At 49.3% G+C, this 20581-nt stretch overlaps 1 protein-coding gene across 3 annotated transcripts in view; it reads right to left on the bottom strand.

Annotated features, from left to right (window-relative positions):
- Positions 1-17606, bottom strand: part of MRAS (muscle RAS oncogene homolog) — a 40646-nt gene extending 23040 nt beyond the window's left edge. The window contains exon 1 of one of the 3 annotated variants that reach the window (XM_086750907.1): positions 17570-17606. The gene's annotated coding sequence lies outside the window, so the exon portion shown is untranslated. Of the gene's footprint in view, positions 1-17135; positions 17521-17569 lie in introns of those variants that run through there. The other 2 variants (XM_086750908.1, XM_086750906.1) reach the window with 2 other exon arrangements.
- Between the last annotated feature and the right edge of the window lie 2975 nt (positions 17607-20581).

Here is a 20581-nt window from a genome sequence, read left to right on the forward strand (position 1 = left end):
GACCTCAGAACTAAGCCCTGGATTTGCAGAGAAGGTTAGTGCAATTAAAGACATCGGCTCCCTGACAGAGAAGCTGATCATGACAGTGATTTACGGTCCCCATGGCAACACACAACACAAATTGCTTAATTCTGTTAAGAAACCTCAAGGAAAAAGCTGCAGCAGGGTCTGTGTGGGAACCACCAGCTCCCTCCTCCTCCGCTGCAGCTCTCCAAAACTGACAATTTTAGGGAGCCTGCGGCCACTACAGCAATAGGCTGAGATTTAGCATATACTTAGGTATACATATGTATGCTAACCAACTCTATCAGCCCATGGCCCAGGGAATTTTTCTATCATCTGCTTGCTTTGGTCCATGGATGGCTCTTCACATACGCCCTGCCAGAGCTCTGCGTACCTGAGGACACCAACCTCACCTGAGGCCGAGGAAGACTATCAGCCACCCAGGCTGCCAACTACTCCTACGGTTGCAATTAATAACTCTTCCTCTAGACACAACTCACTCAATTACACCCTTTTACTGGGCCACTTTTTTGCAAGCATTAGCAGCTCCATGCAATGCCTCCAGGGCTGAAACTCTGCAAGGTCTGAACACTTCCCTCTCTGTTCCTCTTGCAGGCTGCTGGCTGCAGCCACACAACCGCCATGACACACCCAGAGACGCTCGCCAGGTACCAAAATAGTTCAGCCTTATGTGTTGCAGGCAATCCCTTGGACTGGGAGCTACTGAGAACCCTTGTAACACCGGACATGCCCTTCTAGGAAGCAGCTGCCTCCCTTGAGTCATGCTGATCAGGACTGAATGAACTTCAGGAACTTCTCCCTCAAGTAGGCATGACCATGTCCCAAACCCTGGAGAACCAAAGGACCTGTAGGCGTATGAACAACCACCGCCAATTATTATTAAATACAGATGATTAACTGTTAGCCAGGTCTCCTCCAGTGTGTCACATTTCCTGCCTGGTCAATGCCTCAAAAAGGACACACCGAGCAAAAGCTGGACTGCATGCCAGTCTTCAGAAGGAAGCCAGCATGGAAGAGATCTGTCACGTAGGAAGTCAGAGCCTGATGCCCTTTGTAGTTCAGGCTTTAAGTTGTTCAAAACCCAAGTGAAATTTCAGCCCTTTGAGGTTTTCTAATAAGGAGGATCCTGACAGGTGAGAGCACTCTCAATTCCCATCAGCTTCCAGGGGATCTGATGGAGCCCAGCACCTGGCAAGACCTGCACAGGAAATTACAGGCATTTCCTTTTGGAGCAGTGATCAAAGCACTATCAGATTGCTACTAAAGAGGAGAAAAAAAGTCATAAACCAACTGTTGTTTAAAAATAAAATCCTCATCCAGCAATAAAGAGCTACAACTGAGGATGTAGCTGTGGGTCCTGGAAGCGGTCTCGTGAATTCTCCCTCAGTGCAAAAAGATGCTGTACCTCAAAGGCTGCACTCCCCAAACTCCTCACCGGCTTCCTGTGCCAGCCAGACCTTTTCTCCTTTTCAACCCAAGACTGCATTGCCTCCCCCGCCACACAGATGCTGCTCAGATTTACTGTAAGAGAAAGAAAACGCACCGGGGGAGTAATGAAGCACTTGAGATTCACACAAAAGGCAGCTAAAGGCAGTAGCCGCCTGATGAATATTTGGTAGTTATTTCAGGAAACGTGGAATTATAGTCTGAACAAATAATAATAATAAAAAGCCACGTCACTGGAAATTGCTTAGGTGGTAGGCGGGCCCCCCGTCTCTCCCTGCTGCAAGTCCTGAAGCGATACGAAGGAGCCCTTCCTGCAGCACCGAGCAGCAGCTCGCCCATGGCCAGGCTGGGCACAGCGCTCACTTGTATTTACTTGGGAGCACGTGCTTGTCAGTGTCCTGATCTGGATGTAAACGCAGCACAGCGTGCGTCAGTCACACTGACAAGTGTCAGCCGAAATGAACTCCGCTTCCCTCCCCCAGCTCCTCCTCCACCTCCCACAACAACTCCATTAATCCTCAGCCTGTTTCTTGTGGTGATGTAGCGCCCTTTTGAAAATACGTAAGAAGATTCCCGTCACTCTGACAGCCAACGGTCAGATGCAGAAGCCAGATTTTTTTTTTTTTTTTTATTAAAAACACCACCTAAGTCAGATTTGGGTCACCTGCAGAGCTACAGCACTGCTGCTACCACTTTGTAGGAGAACCCAGATACGTGACCAGAAAGCAGCTACGCCAAATCCATTCCTGTATCTCTCGGCCCTCCATTAAAACTGTCCAGTTGCCAGTTCAGGGGTGTCCACTGGAGGCTGACCCAAGCCTTTTGCCGAGGTGTGAAATGAGAGCATTCCTGCACAGCAGCTGGGGCCTGGGGCAGCGGATGGCTCAGCTACTTTTACTTCCATGACTTCTCATGTGTTTAAATCCACCATCCCTTTCCTTACTTATTTATTTCCAAAGCTCTCAGGAGACATCAGGGGATGACAGATTCCTGCATTGCTCTTGAAAATTCTTCGCTAGTGAAGCCAGGAATGCCTCTCCTGGGTTATCATGGAACTGATGAAGCTGACCTAAACATACTGTCGCAAAAAATCAGATAGCCAAGATGTTCCCCTGCCCTGCCCAGCCAGAGATAACACAACAAGAATAAATTTACAGTGGAGGAAGCTGCTTCGAATTCCAATAGCTGCCCTTCCTGCTCGCACAATCCCTGGAAATGGGCAGCTTCCCTCCTACACATCCCAGCCTGATGACACGCCAACAAAAAGACCCCAAGTCCACCGCCCTGGGTGGTTTTGCTGCTCTTACACTGCTCAGCCAGGTTTCCAAAGCAATGGCCTAGTGCTGCTGCAGCGCTCGGTTTGCAGCCATACACTCTGCTGCCTGAACACGGCCCTGCGGCCGGTGATGCAGCCAGATGTGCATGGCACAGCCAGATGTGCACAGCACAGCCCTCCCGGCCTCGGCCAGCATCGCCTTGGGCAGGCAGAAGTGGTCCACGCGATGAATTCGTGCACCATAGCACGGAGTTGTGGGGGAATCCCAGGCAGTGCCAAGGACTGCCCAGCATGGACTATCCTCACGACTCCACCCTGCCTTACCCACCACAGCCCCGCACCCCCCTGCCAAAACAAGGGGTGCTTGATAGTATCCTGAGTGCGCTGTGCACTCACCCCTCCTCCCAGCTCCTTGATGGCTTGCTGTGCTGCGGTCCTATAGACGTCATGTTGCGCACAGGGCATGGCTGAGCCAAGGCATAGACTTCCTGGCACCGACGGACGCTTTGGAGATGGTTTATGGATAGAAAGGGTACAGGGCCATGTCATTGCCGTGCTGCAAATCAATCAATGCATTCGCCTCCAAGTTTGTCTTCCAGTCAGGCTCAATTTGGTTTTTAATGCTTTTGATATCTCCAGTGCTGCTACCGGATGGCTTCGGGATGTAAATGGCTTTTTAAAAACTCCTTTTCCTCCTAGCAAACACACTTTGCATCTCTTCAGGCAACTGTAAAGAGCTGAAGGCTGAGAAGGTCCCTGGTAACAGCATTTTCATGAGGGGATGGATGAACCCTGTCAAGTTCCAGGCTGATGCTGGTGCAGATGGAGGAAGGTGAGAAGAGTGGGGATCTCCAGGCTATTTCCAAAACCTGTGCTCTACTCCAAATCTTGTCCAAAACTTGACTCATGACTATGTCTTTTCCAGGCAAAAAGTCTATTGTTGTCCATATCCTATGGAAAACCAGCCAGATCACGCATTCCCACTCTGAATCACAGTGTTCCCTGGAACTACCTGTGATCTATGGGGCAGCACAGATGTTTCTGCAACACATTGACACCCCAGGGCACAGGGCAGGGTTGTAGGGCTCTGTGTCAATTTTCCCAGGCTCCTGGGTTGAGGACAGTCCTGCTGGTTCTCCACAACCCATTTAATACTCATTTACAGCTACAGAAGAGCACAGAGCGTGCTGGTTTGTGACGCTGGAGCTTTAGTAGAGCTTCAGTCTACTAAAGCATGGACTTCAGAAGATGAAAGAACAGCCATCTCCCAGGCTGACGTAAAGACCATCTCACAGGTTTACCCAAATAAGCACTTGGCAGATTTTAGGTAGAATTTCATTACTCTAAATCCCAGAACCACGTGGAAGGCTATTTTCCAGGCATTTCCCGGGTTCATGTCATTACTCTGTCACTTGGAAGACTCCAAGATCTCATCACTGGCCCAAGACCCATAACAGTCATTTTTTCCAGGCTCGTTACAGTGCCTGCCAAGAGAGCATGAGCCTCTTATTTACGTACAATGTGCTGGGGAGGTGACTCCATACTTGGCAAATCAACAGGCTTGTCTGAAAGAGGAGTGTGGGCAGAGCTCGAGGCTGGGTACTGGGGTGAGGAGCGGGATGGGGCAGTCTGCACAACCCCCTCCTCTGCCCTACACACCTGGTGACGCGCAGCTCCACAAAGCCACAGCGTCCCTACAAACCTGCCTGAGGACAGGGTACACGTACACCATGAGCATCCCAGCCATGTGCCAGGCCAGCCCTGACGCCTCTTCTCAGCCCTTTTCCTTGGCAGCCTTCTCAGCTGTCAGCTCCCTGCCTGCTGTCCTCCTCCTCGCCAGCCTGGGCAAGACCTCCTGGTGGCAAACACATACCTTGGCACTCAGACCAGTGAGCAACTGGCCAAACCACCCTTGAGGAACAGAGTTTACCCATGTGTGACTCAAGTCCTCCCTCCTATTGAGTGCATTCACCCTGCCAGCACTGGAGAAAAGCATCTCGTGAGGATATCACTTCAGAAAAGATGGACCAGTGTCCCAGTTGGTGCTGCTCAGTACCTGCACTTTGCTGTTGGATGCTCAAGTTTCTTCTCAGGTGTTACAAGTGGATGATTCCAAATATCAGAGAGCAGCAACTGAAAACCAACACATCTTTGAAAGCACCCTATGGGTCAGCTTACCCAGCTTTAGACCCCTGTTGGCCATCCCTCACCCCCCAGTTTCAGCACAGATCTGCATCAGGATACCCTAAGTCTGGTTCCTTCTAAGCTCAGTCTAAACCTTCTGCCTCGACTTTTAAGTCATTCAACTTGCAGCCACGTGGGAGGGTATATAAGTACATTCATTAACACTTCCATTATGCCCTGTGGTTTGGCAGGTGGTGCTGCATTATGGATTTAAACAGTGCCAGCAAGCGAGTCTACAGCACTTCACTGGATTAGCATGCCATGTGAAATCATACCTCAAAAGTGTTTGGCACTCTCGTGAAGCACCTCTGATGAACGAGGCAGCAGCAGGGCTCTAACCACCACTACCTCTGTGCAATCACATCAGAAATTCAGTCACAACTTCAGGAAAAGATAAACTCCCTTGAAAATCAATTGCCATTTGGGTGGGGGGGGGGGGGGGGGGGAGCAAGCAAAAAAAGTCTCTCCCCAATGAAAGGAAGAGGCACACCCTCTGCTGCCATTGCCACAAAGCATCTTTCACACACACAACACAATAACATTGTCTGCTTTTGCCTAATAAACTGGTTCTAGCATTCCCATGGGAGAAACACACCACACACAGTTACACTCATTTCAGAAGTCAGCCTACAAGGTACCCAGCCTCCCAGCGCCCCATGCCAAAGATGGCGCCCTCCACCTAATCATCGGGCTGGCACTAACAGATTTCCAGAAACTGTGTAGGCAGATTCCCCAAGGGGATGCTGTCCTGGAGGGACGAAGACATGTGCTGGGCTACAGCCGACCCACTGAGGACCTCCCTCCCCACAGCAATGTGGACAGCAAACACACCACCCAGTACTGGCGAAGGGGCGGATAAGGACCTTTGATGGGACAAGAGGATAAAACATTGGTTAAACACCGACACCACATTGCTCATCCTTTACTGGGGCTGGACACACTCACTTTTCCTCAAATGTGAGTGGTACTACGTGCAGTTGTACCTGCAGTGGTACAGAGCGCTGGCTCCCACAAGCCTACAGGACTCCTGGGCAATGGGAAGGGTCGTTTCACAGGTAAGACCACGCATGAACCGAACAAAGCAAAGTAACTGGACAGAGTTTCTGAGTTTAGACCATTGAGGTCAAATCAAAAGCTACTTTCAAAGAAGAATCCCTGGGCCTTGATTAGCTCTTCCAGATCATCATTTTGGTTCAGTTACTCTGCTCTCCTCTTTCAACAGGTTTCCTTGCTCAGATTCTCCTGAGTTTCACTCCCCTAAAGACCTTGGCTGACAAGTTTCATAGAAATGTCTAGCCTCTGCCATCAAAGCCTAGGAAGATCCATTTTTAAGTTCCATCCACCATACAGCTGCGAAGTACAGCTGCAAAGTCACAACAGCCAAGACATCAAAGTCTTTCCTCAAAAATAGTGGGATACAGCATTGTGTTGCTCCGACCTTATGGCATATATGCCATTCCTGTGCCTGTATAGTGCCGTTATTTTTAAACACTAACCAGAGAGATGTTAGCCTTACTCTTGGCAACTCAGGTAAATCTCTCATTTGTGTCATATTTTACATACCAGACTCACAGAAAGAGCAAGAAATTTGGATTTGGCCCTTATTTGAACTGCTGGGTTCTCCCTAAGTGACATTCACTCCATGTAAGGGTCTTTTTCGTATGGTTCAGTACATTCAAGGACACTGCAAAATAAAATTTGAACTGCAAGGCAACTGTAGATATGCTTCTGTTTTATCTTGACCTTGTCAGCTATAACACAGCATGGGATGGCTTACCCTAATGCTGTCTTGACATGTTTCTGCATATAAAAATCTCTCTATTAAAAGCACAGATAGAGACGGCATGGAGCAGCCACTTGAAAATAAAATAAATAAATAAAGCCCCAAAGCATTAAGGGTTGGTAAGGGACAAGATTACTTTCATCCTGCCACAGCATGTTTCAATTTAACCACTGCATCTCTCAGCACTTTTGGTTCATACTCTTTTACCACACAGAGACACAAGTTCAGTATACGCCCAGCCTTAGGAAGGGGAAATGATATTTTGGATCATCAGTTCCACCTACCGTGTCCACCCACCCCTCCCCTTGACAAGGCTTTTGAAGTGCAGCGGTCTCAAATGGGAGTGAGAGCGCATTAGCCTGGGGTCAGGAGGGCTTGGGGAGCCGGAGTGCTCCTGAGGTTGGGAGGCATTTTGGAAGCTTGTTGAGGCCAAGTGGCTTTGTCAGCAAGTTCCTCACCTCCTGCTCCCCATGAAGACACCCTGCCCATGGCTGCCTGCACCTCTGCCCCCACCATGGACGCTAGCAGGCACTTCCTCACCTCCTTCCCCAGCTCCTCATTTGCTGCCATGAAGGTGGCAGATCTCCACCCACCACTTCAGTTCAGCAACCCTTCACCACTCTGGCTTAGACAACTCCTCTTTGTCCCTTCCCACTTCTTGGCTAGACCCGTCCACGTCTTTGTGAGCCTTCCCAAGCCCCTGTGAACTGCAGCTACCGTTATGTTTCTGTATTTTTTGGTACCCCCAAACAGATGAGGCAATCTGACCTCCAAACCAGAGAACTGCTCCCAGTGTTTTGTGCAGCAAAAGGATTTATTCTTACGCTGCACAAAATCAAACAGACGCTCCAACGCAGGATATGCCTTCAAACACAGTTTTTCTGCTTTGCTTCAACAATCTAGCATTTATTCCCATATTCTTGGGAGGCTAGTATGTAAACAACAGGGAGTGACTCGCTGTGCTCAGGAGACCTTAGAATAAGAGTTGCATTTCTCTGCCCTCCTGGATCCAGTAAGTCGTCCTCCTGAGGTTCAAAGAGTTTCTGAAGCTCACAATGTAAAAATTCAAGGAATAAAAATGGGTTACTGGAGATCTTTACCAACAGAAAAGTACATTGAAACTGTTCTGTTATTTCATAATTCAAATCCCAGATGCTTAATTAAACAGACTTGCTACATTGCAAAAAAGAATAAGAAATTTTATATCCCCTTAGCCAACTTTGCTGATCAACATGAAAGGACTTTTCACACTCCATAGGCTTTCAGTCCAAGTCAAACTTTTGAAGTTGGACTTGATACTCCACAGGTAAATCTCATGTAACAAATCCTTGCTGCTGACAGGACAGGGGTGATGCAGCATCTTATCAGCATCTCTGTGCTGCATGGAGCCATTTTGCAGAATGCGCAGAGGAAACGCTGCTCAACAGAGCATTTTAACAGAGCATTCACTATCTCTTCAGACCAGACCAAACCTCAAGAAATGCAAACGGTCCGCTCAGCTCCTCATGTCTGCTATTTCGCCTGTTTGCAGACTAAATTTGAAATCATCCACAGCATGTGGAGGAAACAGAGAAGTCTCTCTCCCAGTGCTCTGCCCTTAAGCTACGAAGTATTTTCTTAGGGAAGAGCTGCAAGTACTCATTCAAGTCCACCTCATTGCTATGGCTCATTGTAAACTTTGGACTTTTAATCCAGAGTTGCGATCCTTCACCAGCTTCCACCAAGGTCTCTTCAGGTGGAAGCGAGGCTGGGCGCACACTGGATGGGCTTGGGTGATACCTACCGTGTTCTCCAAGGACGGTTTTGGCAGAGGTACGCTTGTGGGTACCTCAACAGCGAGATCGCATGCTACCCCGAGAGCTACGATGGCAACACTCGACATGTCAGTTCACAAAAATAATTCACAACAGCTTAGGGTTTTCCCAGAGCACTGGGGCATGTCTCCTCCTCCTCCTGCAAGGTCTCATCCCCACCAAATGCCAGCAACCATCACACCAACCTCCAGTCTGCAACTGCAGCTCAGCAGCAAGCACTGCTCGGCTGAAGGGATTCCTTCAGTGATTCCTGCCTTCCCAGTTCATCAGCCCCCAGCACAAGCTCCGTGAATGCCCTTCCTGACTCCTTCTGGGGTTGAGTGCTGGGTACTGAATAATTTCTTCCCAAAGAGTCCTAATTCATAGATAGATGTTCCCCACCAGGCAAGTCTTGTACTTAGACTGGTGGCACTAATACTTCCAAACTAAGTATTACACAAGACATCAGCTACATATTTTCTGAAGATCACAATCGCTACTAAACTTCCAGCTGTCTATGCAGACCACTGAAGAGTTATCTGGGTATGTTAAGTACAGATGACAGACCCGATAACAGTGTCTGGATGTGCCAGAAAGATTAAATTCCATCTGCATCCTGTTACTTTTTGTCATTTCGTACTTTTTTGACATCTTTCTGTGTCACAGCAACCAGCTGGTAGAGAGCTTGTATCACAGGCTCACAAACTTACAGAAGAAAATCCTCTAAATGCTTTTTTAGGAGCAATCAGATGCCTGGAGACATGCTACAGTGGAAGTTCTAGTAGCCCTTTAAGTGGGGAGGCCAGTTCAAGAAAAAAAAAAATGGATGAGATTCCCACTACACCCATGTCCATTGGCATCCCTTTAACTCAGGTTGGGTGGATCTTTGTTCCAGCTACTGTATCAGACTCACCATTAGGCTTTGTGCTTCCAGCAATGCAGATCCCTACTCAAAAGCTTTTCAATTCCTTTTGCATTTGCAAGATGAGCAAGTATTTGTTTCCACAAACCAGAACCAGCCTTAGACTACTACAGCCTTTTCTGTTTTCCAGTGTACTCTTCAAAAATATATTGAAGGAAGCTTAAACATGCTCATTTCATACTCATATGACCCATTCTTAAACCAACCAAACAAACAAAAAAACAACAACAAAACAAAACGCTGAATAAACCTGAAGATTTCCCTTTAATATATTTTCTGCTCACTTTGAGAACTCCTCCTCTCAAATAAGTGAGAAAAACAGAGGAGCTGCAGAGCACATTGCTGTTACCAAATCCGCATTTTCCAGGCACGCCATGCTGTCTGGGTTTGCTCACAGCCAGTCCATCTCCATCCTCTGTTCCTGGCCCACCTACCAGTAAAATCCCCATCCCAGTCCCTCCTCTACCTGTGACTGGAGCTGAGCCACGCTGGCAAGTGGACACTTGGAAAGCTGAATTCACTGGCACTCTCAAATAGAACAGTATTTTGTTAAGGAACTTTAAAACCAATCAATCAAACAAACAAAAACCAACACTTGCACTTTGTAATTAAGTGCAAGCCAACTGAATCAGTGTCAAGACAGGCCACAAGCGAAAGTGTCCGAACCCTGGCATCCCTGTGCCCTAGCGGGATCTGCAAGGAGAGCGCCAGCAGCTTGTACCCCCGCAGACCCCGACCTTACTCCTCTTTGGGACTACAGCTCTCGTAGGGGAGCGGGCAGAAGCCAAGACGTGCCCAGGCTGTGTCCACTCCCACTCAGGGTGAGGGTACCTGCTGATGCGGAGCTGCAGGCACAGCCTGAGAGGCACAGGGACATCCCTCCCCTGGCTGCCACCCAGGCGTGCCTTCCCAGCAGAGGACCAGTAACGGCTGCGAGGGCAAGACCTCAGCTGCAGCCCCCGGCTCAGCAAGCTCCCGCCTGAGCCCAGGGAAACCATCCGCACTGAGCAGTCCTATGTTTTTCAAGAAGAGTATTTCACTGTAACCAGCACGAGGTACACGACACGGGCCCCAAGCAAGGCATGGTGTGACTTACAGCTGACTTCAGCCGGCTTTAGTTTGATCTGTAAATCCTCTAGACACTTCAGAAGAGTGTTGCTCAACTCCCATTGCCTCCAGCCTCACAAGAGGTAGACATAAATACTTAGCATTAGCATAGCTCCGCATGACTCATTTTTTCTCCTTTTTAAATATAGCAACCTATAAACGTGGATACATTTTGAGCAATAAAACTCTTATTGTTAATGTTCACCATGCAACAAAAAAATTCCTTCTGCTGGCTTTGTGACAGCTCCCTCCCTCAAAACCAAAACACTGGTGCCCCTCACAAGGCTGGGATGGAGCAAAGGTGGCTCTCCTCCATCAGGCGTCCCAGGCAGCACAGGGACACAGCGTGGTGGCAGCAGCCATGCAGCCAGTGGCTGGGCAGGCAGCTTCATTGTCAATCCAGCCACTCATATCAATTCTACCAAAAAAGAGCAGAGCTGGCTCTGGATGCAGGAAAAGCAGGGATTTGCCCATAGGAACGGAGTTTCGATAGCTGTGAAGCAGCCTGTGTCAGTACCAGGGAAGCTGGGCTCACTGAAGAAGCGGTGGTGGCATCTCTAGCTGGGGGATGCTCCTCATTCCCCATCTTCCTCCCTCCATCACCAGGCTTGAGCTTTCCTCCTTAGAAAAGCCAGACCCCACCTTGTCTAGCCAAGGAACTGCCCTGAGCGGCCTCAGAAGCACCAAGGAGGAACCTGATGGGAAGAGCACAGACCAGAGCTTGGTGGTTTTCATGGGAATTGAGACCCAGTTTCGGCAGCATCCTGCCTGTCCTGCTGCAGGCTTTCCAGGGTCTGTGGGCTGTGTTCAGCTTTACTGAATGCTCCAGCTCCTCAGAGGTGAGACAAATCATACGTTTCTATCTCACAGGTATGTTGCAAAATAAATAGATTTTGTATTACAAAGGTGACAGGAATGCTTTAAAAATTGAACAAGACTAATCTATCACTGCTCAAAAAGAAACCTAAGACTGACCAAACTGAAGTCTTATCCACACAAACAAATACTAGAGTATGCAAGACTGTTTTCTTAGTTTATCTGTTTCTTCTGATAACCACATTTGCCCTGGTGAATTGAGGTGTTCCAGTCACAAGCTGTTTGGATGCAGTGCACCAAATTGTGTCTGGAGAAGTGTATGTTTTGCTCCATCTACAGTGACGGCCGAGACATCAATTGTCCTCCCAGCTAAACACAGAGCCGCAAATACAGGCTCACATCCATCCTGCTGACAGGTGACTGAAGAGTAGACATTTTTACATCTTGGAACTCTCTATTAAGATTACCTGCAAGAACCTATTTTCCCCAATATTTTTCTAATCCTTTCTTCAACCTCCTTATTTAACATCTGAAATGAGTGGAGTGGCAGAGCTGCCACGCTCATCCTAGAAACTGTCATTTTAAAGACATGACAACAGCAGCCTTTTCTTAAAACTTCCAGGAGTACGTGTGGCTTAAAAAGCTGACTCCTGTTTAAAATAATGACTAAGACTTTTAGGAATCTAACTCACAAAGTCACACAGGTAGTTTTGAATATGTTACCCTTTTAGAGTAATTATGCCATCAAAGTTCCAGTCAAAAGCTGATGAGCGTTACTAATATATACCGATGAGTGAGCCTGTAAGCGAAAGACCTTCTTGCTTTATTTACACTCCAGTAAATCAGAAAGCACACCAAGACTTATTTTCAGATACGAGAGTAACAGACCTGACCCCAGGAGACACTTAGCAAGGTGAACCCACAGCCCAGGGAGCAGGTTTAGGCTACGAGTTGATGCAGTTGTACTTGCTTTCACTGGAGATGATGGGAACTTGGAGCAGCTGTTTGGTCTTCAGAGGACTAACACCACACCAGTCACTACATAAACCAGTGGTCTGGCCCACCACGTTTGATCATTAAAGCCACCATTCAGATGTGAGGTAGTCCTCAGTGACAGTCATCTCTAGACCAAGAACTAGGCAGATGCAGTCAGGAGCTGGCAATAACCAAACACAAAGAGAGCAGAGACTTGGGGGCATTTCCCTCATTTTTGGGAAAATACATAGATTTTTTTTCCCGTCCATGAAACAAAGCGCCCACTTCAGGTAGGTTTAGTAAGTTAATACGGGAATGAGAGCTGTTGTACATTCAAAAGAGAGGCTTTGTATGAAACTATGTGAAATTTCCAGCAGCAAAGGCGGCTTAGATAGTGGAGGGCTTAGAGAGATGAAGAAAGAACAAACCATTTTTACCACACTGCACAAAGTTATGTATTTGGTACAACATTATTTCCAGAAGCAGACCTTGTGAAAGAGAAGGCAAGGCAGGCATTATGTTATCTGGGAGAAGGTGATGGGATGTCAGCACACTTTTAAAGCTGCTCTGTAGTAGTAGTAGAAGAAAGTAGAAGTTGTTTGTCCATCAGTGGCAAACAAATTCTGAGGCAAACAAAATTTAGCCAAAAATTAATAAAAAACCTCAGTTGTAGAAGCACTGATCAATTCTGCTGATCAATTCTGGACAGAAGAGAAGCAGTAGGAAAGGAGGAATCCAATCTCAGAGTATCTCAGATACTTCAGAAGGCATCTGAGTATCTCAGCATTTGCTATATTTATGCTCCCAAAGAACAAACTTCTACTATCCTGTTTTAGAAAGAAGAAAAAGGGCTTAATGAGGGGCAGAGTCACAGCTAGGGGTATCTATGAGTTGCTGACCTACCCGCCTTTGGGCAGCCTGTGACAGAAGGTACCAGGGGGGCAGGTTTCCCATCCCTTCAGCTAGCTCCAGCCATTGGGCTGCTCTCCCTGATTAAGCTTATACATCTGTACAGCACTAACCACTACTTACTGAAGAACTAGTGTATGAAGCAGTAAAATTAGCAGGAGAGTCAGTAATAAGTACTGTAAGTACAGCAAACTACTTAAAAATATTGTTAACTTCCCCCAGCCCTGTCCCCACCTCTTCCCTCAATCATTATTTCAGGAGACATATTTTTGTATAATTATTTCATCATCTAAGAGCAGGTGGCCAGTTTGCCGTACCTCTATGCAAGACTTCCATACATATTACTCCTCCGCTGACATTTTCTCATATATACATGCATGCATGGATCAGCAATTGCTTCCCTACATTCTCAAACAGAGAATGAGAGAGTCATAAATCTCAAAAAAAAAAAAAAAAAAAAAAAAAGAGTGTGCCAAGAAATTCAGCATCTGAAGTTACAGCTGTTCATTTCTTCTCTCTCTTCAGAAAGAGCCAGTTGTGGCTTATTGCAGATGTTACTGAAGTTGATGGACTTGCTCTAGGTTTACACTGGAAGCAAACACTCAGGATGTGACCCACTGGAGTGCTGGATAGTCATTTCCCCATGGAGAAAACCACAGCCAGTCACATTCAAGTAGAACAGGACTCCCCTCCCCATTAAGCATCTTTCGTCAAATCCCTCTGTAGGCAACAACAGGAGAAAGAAGCGATAACTCCACTGAGGAGTGGGCTAACGTTCCTCCCATCTGCCAGTCCCACACTCATTCTGTTTTCACTTGGACCAAATCCTCCCAACCCCTTCTGCTTTATACTTCATTAAGCCTGGGTGCCTCAGACACCAAGAATAATATTGTCGATCTGTGAAAGGTCACTTTCAAGGCACATTTCCATATCTTTTAACACCACTTCTCTTCCTCAGCCCTGTCTGTAGTACTGTCTCGGAAGCCAGAAAATGAATTCCATATTTTCTCTATTGAATCTGTCCCCTCAGCCCTGATCTACTTATTTATGACAGTAAAAGCTTATACAAACACCATCACCATGCGAAAACACTCCCCTCTTTGTTCCTGTGGATTCATGTTAATACTCTCCGTCTCCAGACCCGGAGTCCCCTCTGCGTTGAGGGCTGCACATTCCCACGCCGAGGTGCAATCCCCTCACCTCTGCAGGTAAGAGAGGCAAAGGGACGCGCAGCCATGGAGGAGTCACAACGCTGAGGCAAGGGCAGCTCCCACGCGTCAGAGCACCGCACCGCACTAGAGCCCCCACGCAGGCAGCAAAGGCTGCAGCCAAGAACCTGCGGAAGCGACAGCATCGCAGCGCAAAGCAAACAAACTGGGCAAAACCAAATTAAGACTGGTGCGGTCGAAGTCTGGACCCTAATACTTCCACAGGGCAGACTGATTCACCCTAACGAATTGGTTCACCTGTACCCAGCAGGTCAGCAAGGACTTGGCAATCAGGAGAAGAAGGTAGAGGCTCTCGGCTTGAATCCAGCCACAAAGAAATTTCACACCCAAAGAGGGAAGATAAAAACGAAAGGGCAGAAAAGAACGAAGCCAAACAGCTTTCCTCAAGGAGCCCTCCAGAATTAAGAGCAGGAGGGAGCAGAGTTTCTGCCTTGATGGTCTCAACAGCAAACACCACTGACACGTGCTGCGAGCTAAAGGGCCATGCAGGTCTTGGGTACAGGACACTGTTTCTGCCTGCAGTAATGTAGAGCACTAAGGAACCACAGCACGATGTCAACGATAATGATTCATCACATTCATCTGTCCTATATTTCCTTGTCCCTACACTGCCCTCGTGTACTTTGCTGAGGACACCAGCTCAGGTCCAGGACTCATCCTGCTCCTCCTTCAAGTTCCCAAATGCCATGACTCCCCCAGCACCAAAAAGTGTGTGGGCAGAAGGAAAGTAGTCCTCTCTAATCGCCAGATGACAGTCTTATTCCTCCTTTTTGCTAGCCTCAGCCCCAGTTTAAGTCAAAAAATACCCAACCCAGCACATACCAAAAAGTCCCCCCCATGAAGAAGGCAAGCTTTGTTTCTGTAATTCTTAGTTCCTCTGCAAAAAAAAATCTTGAGCTTGTGAAAACACCCACCAAACCCTTCAATAAATAGAAACTGCCTTTCACATAATTTCTGAAAGCAGATGCTGGGCCAGCTCTGACCATGGTGCAGCTGCTCTGGTTTGGGAGTCATGCTGGTGGGGTGCGTGGCCCCCTGCAATCTGGGCTGCACACTCTGTCATATGGGATACCTCCTGGAATGGAGGAGCAAAATCAAGGAAGCAAAAAAAATTGATGCAGAACTGTAATATGAAGAACATCTGTCTTCCTACACGCACTATTATTTTTGAAGAGATGCTGTCAACTTTGTATTTTCAGACTCAAGTACATAAGAAGAAATCCTCTATTAGGCAGTCCACAGCTATGCTACCAAGAATAGGGTTTTTTAAAACCTATTACTTCAAAATTTCCTTGCCACACCCTTGTTCTCTCTCTTATCTTCTCCTAGTTTTTCTTAAATTGATAGACCTCAGTTTTGCAATGCCCCAAACTGATTCAGAGCAAGAGACGAGCACCTTTCATAAAGAAAAATGACAACAGCTGACCCACACAGTCTTAGGCCTTTGAAATGCATCTCTCTCATGCAGAAAGAGCCTGGGCTAACCAGATAATTTCACAGTGAGCATTCAGAAAGCACATCTATATCCAGGTATGACTATACAGTTGGTGCGCTTGTTCCGAGTACCAGCTCGAACAACAGTTTCCAGGTAAGACAGAAATAGAACATTTCCAGTCAATAGCATCCCTTTAACTCTACCACCAAAATCCAAACGTAGATGACTTAAGACACCTAAGGAGTTGGTGGCTTAGATTTTCACACTTTCACAACATTAGGCAACTGATGTAGAAAAGCACCGGCTGACGGGTGCCGAAGGGCTGCAGTTACTTGTGCTGGGGGACAGCCTCACACGGGGGTCCGGACCCCACTGTGTGCTTTGCTCTTCTAACAAAACTCCAGCCTCTGCCCCAAACCACCACGCTGCAGAGTCCCAGTGCGCTGCACAGAGTGACCAGCCCGGCAGGGAGGGCTAGGAGAGCAGCCAAGCGTGGGATGCTCAGACTGGTCCACTCAGGGCTGAACTCTTAACTTGCTCCTCAGCTTGCAGCCAGCGTGGCTTTATCTTACTTTCTCTGTCTGGGAAGCAGAGTTTTCTAAACACTGTTTCTAGGGCTCTTCAGCCATTAAAAAAAAAAAAAAAAGGCAGAAAAAAACCCCGTACATTTTCTTTCTAATCCCCAGCAATGCCAAGCACAAGAGCTGAAAAGTCCTTGTCCTTCAGCTGTGGTTCCATTAGTTTTCTTAAAGCAGAGAAAATGTAAAACCAGAAAGAAAAGTACCTCCTCTTCTCCTTGTTGCTTTGTAGCTAAAGACAGCATCTACATCTTTCTTCTAAAAGACTAGCAGATAACTCCAACACAAGAATCTGGACGCTTTCCCTAAGTATTTAGTGGTCCAAAAGCAGTTTTCACACAAGATAAGAAATCTTGCAACACGCAGATGAGGACACGCAAGGGCTAGGAAAGTAAAAGATTAGCGTGGCTCTGAGTCTACTGGAGAGAGCAGAAAAAAAACCAACCCCAAACAGCACAAAAAAATCGAGCAAGCCCTCAACTTACACAGACCTTTCGCTACACAGTGTAACTGGGAGTGACCCCCTCTACCCCCACACCCCCGGAGACCCGAGCCCCACGGCGGTCCCGCCGTTGCGTTACGCAACCCCCTTCCAGCCTTCAGCAGAGGGGACATATCCCCCCCCACCCTAGCCCCCCGCCCCACAGAGCCACCGTACCGTCCCGAGCCCGGCGTCCGCGGAGAGCGGCGGCGACAGTCGGCGACAGCCCCGCGCTTCCCGACACCGACCTCCGGCCGGGGAAAGCGGCGGTGCCCCGGGAGCGCTCCTCCCGCCGAGGTGGGTGCGGAGAGGGGGGAGGCGGCTCATGCCAGAGCGGGGCTCCGCATTTCGGCAGGAATGACTGGGGGGAAGCCCCACCGCTGTTACCTCCGGGTGTCACGCGTGACCCCGCCCCTCCCGCGGGCTTGTCACGCGTGGTGCGCCGCAACTCCTCGCGCCGCCATCCCGCAGCCCCTCGCTTCGCGGGGCGGGGGAAGCAAAAGAAACGGCGATTTACTGTTTGGGGTTTGGTTGGGCTTTTTTTCCGCCCTTGCTAAAAGCACCACCCACCCCCTGAGCCCTCCACCCCCTCTGCCCCACGCCCCGCTCACCCGGGGCCGCGCCCTCGGCCGGGCAGCGCCGCCAGCCCCCGCCCGCTCCCGCCCCGGCCGGGCAGCCCGCCCCGGCCATCCCTTATATCGCCGCGGCGGCTGCTATAAATAGCCCGGCCCCGCGGCGGGGGCCGGCCTGGGTGCCGCCGGCGGGGGTTTCTCGGCGGGGGCCGCGACCCGCCATCACCTGCGGCTCGGTGACAGCGGCGTGTTTCTTACTTTCCGCTCATGTTTTTTTTTTACGCCGCTCTCCGGTGGGCCCGGGCCTGCGGCGCGGTTCCCGGGGTGGGGGGGGACCCGGGGCCCGCCGACCCCCGGCGCGGCAATGGGCCCGTCCGCCGAGTTAAGGTGGACCGGGGCGGCGGGAGCGCGCGGCGGCACCTTAAGGTGTCCGGTGCGTCGGGTCTGCCCGGCCGGCACCCCGGGCTCCGGGGGACGGTGAAGGGGAGCGGAGGAGGAGCAGGGAGGGAGGTAACAGCTGCATCTCTGCGGGCGCTGCCCGACGGACAGGGCAGCATCCGGACGGCACGGGATTGTGCAAGCGGAGTTCGCGCCCCGTGAGCACGGCACGCGCTGTGCCATCAATCCCAGCTACTGCATCCGCACACCCACGCGTATAGATATTCAGGCTAACGACGAGGAAGCCGTATCGACTTTTATCCCCATAACAGAATTTGTGTTTCATACACCAGGGCTCATCCCGGATCGGACTTCAGGGAACACGCGGGCGGCAGTTCCTTTTCCTACCTCTGCTTTGTGCCCTCAGCAGTGGGAGGCAGAACCAGAGCAGCGCTTCACACCTCACGCCCAGGCTGCTTTGCCACCCTGTGCCTTCCCCTTGCAGATGGCGGGAGCAGAAGTCCCGCTTCTGCGCGGGGACACGTTTATTTACGCATGCAGCCCTCGCAGACGATGCAGGCCGTGATTACCCGGGAATGATCCATGTCAGTCTGGCTCTGCCCCGATTCCTGCCACCGGAGCATCTTGGGCACAATGCTGCAGGGTGCTGAGGCACGTGCCGAGCGCCCACAGCACCTCAGGGGGCTGCATTTAGGCACCTGCTGACTTACCTGACTGGGTCGGGGTCCACCTCCGTGCCGGGTTGTAGAGCAGATGTATGTGACTCAAACTGGTTGGTTGAAGTGAAGAGACCCAGCTCCTCTCCTCTGCCAAAAAAAACCCCAACATTATGTACACCCCAGTACTCCCTAAAAATCTTTACCTGAGGCAGGCTGGCACTGCGCTGTGGCCTGCACAAAACGAGAGAGAGCCTCCGCACTGTCTTTCCCACATAAGTAAGAGGCAGAGAAGAGCACGCTGCCATTTTACAAAAAAAAAAGATACAGGAGCCTGCCTCAAAATCTGCACTGGTGAGAGGGAGCAGATCCACAGCAAGCAGCCACTGCATGCCTGGCCGCGGCGCCCGTGCTCACTCACCGTGCAAATCCTTCACTAATCTCACCCTGTCTCAAGATGCAGAGATGTTTCCAGGGGAACCTCCACAGGCTATCCTGACCAAACCGTGGGATCGAGGTGTTTTGTTCACGTGAATCAAAAGCTGTGTTTGTCAACAGGAGTCACAGGTTTGCACGTGAATTTGGTGCAAAACTCAGCTCCTCAGTTGGCTGCAAATTTTCCTTTCAGAACAAAGCAATCTCCCCAATTTCCCAAGGGCAGGCTTTGTCAGCAGCCATGTGTGCTGCAGTGATGGACATGGCTAACTATGAGGAATCTGTTTTTTTGCTATCAGCACATCTTGCCATGAGCAAAGCTGCTGGTGAGCGGTACCGGTCAGTGAGCTTCAAGACACAGCAGGTCGTTTATACACCCTCAAAGGTCTGGAAATGTCACTAAATGTTGGGGACACAGCAGTTCTGGGGCTGGTAGGCCAAAGGTTTCAGGTTCAGATCTTTATATTCGAGCATCCAGCTTTGTGCTTGGGCATCTTAAACAGATCACCCTTCAGAGCAGGCACGTCTCTGCTTCTGTGGAGACAGCTGTATTTCCAAACCAAGCCCAATATTTAGACACCCAGAATCTGAAAGTCTCTGATGCATTTCATACCAAAGTCAGTAACATTTGAGAGGAAAAGCCCGTGGCCTGGCTCCTGCATGTCAGGTCTCTGGGGTGCTCCTCAGTTGTCAGTAGCCTTCCTGCCCATAAGAAATACTAAAATTATGTAAGGAGGAAAGTAAAAAACTCCTCTTCCAGTTCCAGCCAGTATCTGGAGCAGCATTAAATTTCTTGTAGTGCGTATTAGTTAACAACATTGCTAAAGGGGAATTGCTGCTGTGGTTGAACGCTTACACAACACAACTCCTATTTAAGTGCATTTTTGTATCCTGCTGAGTCACCCCAAGGAGCCCTCAAACAAAACTTCATGTTCAGTTTGACAGCAGAGGCAACGGCACAAAGAGCCCCCCCTTTACCAGACCCTCCCCAGGGGGATGGGAGCGCAGGATGGGCAACACTTCAAACTGTGGAACTTAATACAAAGCTAAAAGAAAAAAGTGCCTTAAGATTTCAGCCAGCATTTCCCCCCATGCAGCTTTAAGTACATGACATTTCCAGTCTGTTTCAGCTTCACTTAACAGATTAAAGTGACCGTACAGTCTCTGAACTGCTCAGGTCAGGCTATACTTCAGGCAAACTGTTTCTAAATAAGAGGACGCATTATTTGTGTAGCATAATATTTCACTATTAGGGCCAGATGAATGTGGCTGTTTATCGTCCTGTATTAAAGCTGAGTGGGTTAATGCAGCGCGAGCCTCTCGGCTTGTTTTGCTGGCAGCTGTCTTTCGGGCTGGCTGGGGACGCTTCCCTTGCCCACCCCTGGCACGCTGCGCGCAAGCCGAGGTCTGCAGCGTTTGGCTGCAAGCGCAGGGGCTTGCACAGCCCGGCAGCAAGGCAGGCACTGTTTGCACAAAACCCCAATGTTTTCTCTGCAGGAGCAGTGCAGCAGGTAAGATTTTTGTCTGTAGAAGTTCCTGCTGGTGCCACGCCACTCGGGAT

The sequence above is a fragment of the Chlamydotis macqueenii genome, chromosome 6, assembly GCF_036417535.1.
Source record: "Chlamydotis macqueenii isolate bChlMac1 chromosome 6, bChlMac1.mat, whole genome shotgun sequence".
Taxonomy (NCBI): Eukaryota; Metazoa; Chordata; class Aves; order Otidiformes; family Otididae; genus Chlamydotis; species Chlamydotis macqueenii.